Source organism: Battus philenor, unplaced genomic scaffold (assembly GCF_028537555.1).
Source record: "Battus philenor isolate CCGP_79_NKW_IND1 unplaced genomic scaffold, ilBatPhil1.0.hap1 SCAF_33, whole genome shotgun sequence".
NCBI lineage: Eukaryota > Metazoa > Arthropoda > Insecta > Lepidoptera > Papilionidae > Battus > Battus philenor.
The window spans coordinates 103008-108594 of NW_027181697.1; the positions used below are offsets into that span (position 1 = coordinate 103008).

The 5587-nt window shown below is 17.8% G+C and overlaps 1 pseudogene; it reads right to left on the bottom strand.

Annotated features, from left to right (window-relative positions):
• Positions 1 to 478: 478 nt before the first annotated feature.
• On the bottom strand, positions 479 to 1363 carry LOC137927560 (NADH-ubiquinone oxidoreductase chain 1-like; annotated as a pseudogene).
• Between the last annotated feature and the right edge of the window lie 4224 nt (positions 1364 to 5587).

The following is a 5587-nucleotide window of genomic DNA, read 5'->3' on the forward strand; positions in this document are numbered from 1 at the left end:
TGCTAATCCATTAGTAACTCCTATCCATATTCAACCTGAATGATATTTCTTATTCGCTTATGCAATTTTACGATCTATCCCTTATAAATTAGGAGGAGTAATTGCTTTAGTCATATCTATTTTAATTTTAATTATCTTACCATTTACATTTAATAAAAAAATACAAGGAATTCAATTCTATCCTATTAATCAAATTATTTTCTGAATTATAATTATTACTATTTTTTTATTAACTTGAATTGGGGCACGCCCAGTTGAAGACCCTTACATTATTACTGGCCAATTATTAACTATTATATACTTTTCTTATTTTATTATTAATCCTATTATTAACAAATTTTGAGATAACTTAATTTTTAATTAATATTTAAATTAATGAGCTTGTATAAGCATTTGTTTTGAAAACTTAAGAAAGAATACTTATTATATTAATTTATACTAAAAATATTATTTAATTTAAAAAAAATTTTACCCCAATAAAAAATAATAAAAAATTTAACGAAATAGGTAAATAACCTTTTCAAGATAAATATATTAATTTATCATAACGATATCAAGGTAAAGTTCCTCGCACTCAAATAAATAAAAAAGAAATAAAAACTAATTTTAAATAAAAAGTAATCTAAGTCTATAACCCCCTATATATATTAAAATAAATAATAATCTTATAAATAAAATTCTAGAATATTCCGCTAAAAAAATTAAAGCAAATCCCCCTCTTCTATATTCAATATTAAATCCAGATACTAATTCTCTTTCTCCTTCAGCAAAATCAAAAGGAGTTCGATTAGTTTTAGCTAATCTTGATGATATTCAACATAATCTTAAAGGAATGATTAAAAATAAAAATCAAATTATTTCCTGATAAAAAAAATGATATTAAATTAAAATCTATAATTAAAATTATTCTTGATAATATAATTAAAGCTAATCTAACTTCATAAGAAATAGTTTGAGCAACCGCTCGTAAACCCCCCAATAAAGCATAATTAGAATTAGAAGATCATCCAGCAACTATAACAGTATAAACTCCTAAACTAGTACAACATAAAAAAAATAAAATTCCTCAATTAAATCTAATTATATTAAAATAATAAGGAATTAATATTCATAATATAAAAGAAATAATAAATCTAATAACAGGAGAAAAATAATAAGATATATAATTAGAATAATTAGGGAAAGTATGCTCCTTAGTAAATAATTTAATAGCATCAGAAAAAGGCTGTAAAATTCCCATAAAACCAACTTTATTAGGTCCTTTTCGAATTTGAATATAGCCTAAAACTTTACGTTCTAATAAAGTTAAAAAAGCAACTCCTACTAAAACACCAATAATTATAATTAATATCCCAATAATAAATAATATTATATCTTTTATCATCATTTACTATATATATAAATAATTATATATTCATGACTTCTAAAATCTTTACATTTTTTCTGCCAAAATAGTTATTAATTTATTAATAACATTCATTTTATAAAAAATATTTTTAATATTTGATCCTTTCGTACTAAAATATTATAATTTTCTAAAGATAGAAACCAACCTGGCTCACACCGATTTGAACTCAGATCATGTAAGATTTTAATGATCGAACAGATCAAAAATTTTAAACTTTTGCATTTAAATTTTATCTTAATCCAACATCGAGGTCGCAAACTTTTTTTCTTATAAGAATTAAAAAAAAATTACGCTGTTATCCCTAAGGTAATTTTTTCTTATAATCATTATTAATGGATCATTAAATCATAAATCAATGTTAAATTTTAAAAAAACTTTATTTAATTTTTCTATCACCCCAATAAAATAATTTAATTAATTCTAATTTTAAAATTTATATATTAATAATTAATTAATTAAATTATAAAACTCTACAGGGTCTTCTCGTCTTTTAAAATTATTTTAGCTTTTTAACTAAAAAATTAAATTTTATAAATTAAGTAGAGACAGCTTATATCTCATCCAATCTTTCATACAAGTCACCAATTAAGAGACTATTGATTATGCTACCTTTGTACAGTCAAAATACTGCAGCCCTTTAATAATTTATCAGTGGGCAGATTAGACTTTATATTATTTTCAAAAAGACATGTTTTTGATAAACAAGTGAATATAAATTTTTGCCTAATTCCTTTACTTAATTTTTCATAAATATAAATTTATTATCTATATTTAAATATACTAATTTTATCATTATAATTAATTTTTATTTAATTATAAATTATTTTTTATAAAAAATTAAATATTTAATTTTAAAATAAATTAAATTATTAATAAAAATTAGAATTTATTAACAATATAAATTCTAAAATTTTAAATTATAAGTTTAATTTATATTATAACATTTTATTTTAAAGCTTATCCCTTAAAATATTGAATATTTTTTGATAAAAATTTAATTAATAAAAATTATATAATAAAATATTTTAAATTAATTTTTTTCTAAAAAAACTAGTTATATTTAAAACGATTAACATTTCATTTCTAATTAATTATTAAAAATAATTATTCAACATTAACTTTTATAATTAATTAACTCTTTTAAATTCGAGATATTTTTTTCATAAAAATTTTTATTAATAAACTCTGATACACAAGATACAATAAATTAAATTTACTTTTATTTTGATTAATTTTCAAATATTTAAAATTTATTTTACAATACTAATTCACTATAAAATTTTTAATTTTTTCTTTATAAATACTTTAACCCCCATTAAATATCTATATTTAAAAAAAAATTATTATTTTTTTATTTATTAATTTTTCCCCCTCAAATTAATTATTAATATAATATCTTTTCAATGTAAATGAAATACTTTTTCAAGCTCTAATTTGTTCTTTCTAGAAACACTTTCCAGTACCTCTACTTTGTTACGACTTATTTCAATTTATAAATGAAAGCGACGGGCAATATGTACATATTTTAATTTAAAATCATTTTATTAAACTAAATAAAATTACATTTAAATCCACCTTCCAATATTTTTTAAAAAATATTATCCACTTAATTATTTCTTATTGTAATCCATTATATTCTTAATTATAATCTGCATCTTGATCTGAATTAATTTTTTATTTAAATTTTAAAATATTATTTTCATAAAAAAATATTTTTTTAACAACGATATACAAAATTAAATAATTAAGTAAATTTATTCGTGGATTATCAATTAATAAACAGATTCCTCTAAATGAACTAAATTACCGCCAAATTATTTAAGTTTTTATAATTATTATATACTATTTTAGTATTTTAAATTTAATTTTTAATAATAGGGTATCTAATCCTAGTTTTTGAAAAAATTTAATAATTCATATTTTATAATGAAAATTTTAATTTATTAAAATTTCACTTAACAATTAATTATCTATTTTCTTTAAAATAATATTAATTATATACTGATAAAATTTAAATTATTTTTTGTATAACCGCAACTGCTGGCACAAAATTTGTTAATAATTATTAAATAATACTAAATCTTAATTTCTTAAATTTTTAATTTTAATTACTACTATATTTTAATTTTAAAATTATTAAAATAATTAAAAATTAACACTAAAATTTATATGTAAAACAAATTTAAATTAAAATATTTGAACCATAAAAAATTTATTTATATATTTTTTATGGTTCAAATATTTTATTATTTCTTATTTATATTATTAATTTATTAATATATTTAAATATTTATTATAACATTTAAATTAATAATTAAATAAATATTTAATATACACGCATATAAATAAAATTTATAAATAAATTTAATTTGTTTTTCTTATTTAATATAATTTATTAACCATTGCTCATTAATTTTTTATAAATATAAAAATTAATAAATTAAAAATAAGCTAAATTTAAGCTTTTGGGTTCATACCTCAAATATAAAGGTAATTCCTTTTTTTTTTTAAATAAAGTGCCTCAAAAAAAGGATTATTCTGATAGGATAAATAATGTAGAATTCTTCCTTTATTATATTATTTATTGAATCAAACTATATCTAATAATATCAAAAATTATTGTGCTTCTTACACTAAAATATAAATATTAATAAATTGAATTTTTACTTCTTTATAATCCCCCTATTATAATTTTTTCTAAATATTAATTCAAATAAAATATTTTTTTATTTTATTCTATTTGTTAGAACTTTAATTTCCATTTCTTCTAATTCTTGACTTGGATTAGAAATTAATTTACTTAGATTTATTCCCCTTATTTCTAATTCTAAAAATCTTTTATCTTCTGAAGCAGCTTTAAAATATTTCCTTACTCAAGCAATTGCTTCTATTAATTTTTTATTTTCAATTTTAATTAAAATAATTATAATTAAAAGATTTGAAATTTATTATTTTTTATCTATTATAATTAATTCTTCTATATTAATAAAAATAGGATCAGCCCCTTTCCATTTTTGATTTCCCAATATTATTGAAGGATTATCATGATTTAATTGTTTTATTATTATAACTTGACAAAAAATTTCCCCCATAATTTTATTGTCTTATTATATAAATTATAACTTTTTAATTATAATTATAATTCTTAATGCTATTATTGGTGCTTTAGGAGGATTTAACCAAACATCTTTACGAAAACTTATATCTTTTTCCTCAATTAATAATTTAGGATGAATATTAGCAGCTTTAATAATTAGAGAAAACTTATGAATATTTTATTTAATTTTTTATTCATTTTTAATTAGAATTATATGCTTTTTATTTAATTTTTTAAATTTTTATTTTATTAATCAATTATTTATAATTAATATAAATTCTTTAATTAAAATTTCTTTTTTAATTAATTTTTTATCATTAGGAGGATTACCGCCATTTTTAGGATTTTTTCCTAAATGAATTATTATTAATTTTTTATTAGATAGTCAACTTTTTTTTATTACTTTTATTTTTATCATAATAAGTTTAATTTTATTATTTTATTATATTCGAATTGTTTATTCATCATTAATATTTAATTATCTAAAAATAAAATGATTTAAATTTTTTTCTAAAATTAACTCATTATTTATTATTAATTTATTAAGTATAATTTCTTTACTAGGAATAATCTTAAGAACTTTTTTTTTATATAAGGTTTTAAGTTATATAAACTAATAATCTTCAAAATTATAAAAAAAGAAATTCTTTAAGCCTTGTTAAAAAAAAATTACTCCTTAAAATTTGCAATTTTACATCATTATTGACTATAAGACCTAATTAATAAAAGAGATTATTTGTCATAAATAAATTTACAATTTATCGCTTATACTTCAGCCATTTTATTAGCGAAAATGACTATATTCTACTAATCATAAAGATATTGGAACAATATATTTTATTTTTGGAATTTGAGCTGGAATTTTAGGCACTTCCCTAAGTTTATTAATTCGAATTGAATTAGGAAATCCTGGCTCTTTAATTGGAGATGATCAAATTTATAACTATTGTTACAGCTCATGCTTTTATTGTAATTTTTTTTATAGTTATACCAATTATAATCGGAGGATTTGGTAATTGATTAGTCCCTTTAATATTAGGAGCTCCTGATATAGCTTTCCCTCGAATAAATAATATAAGATT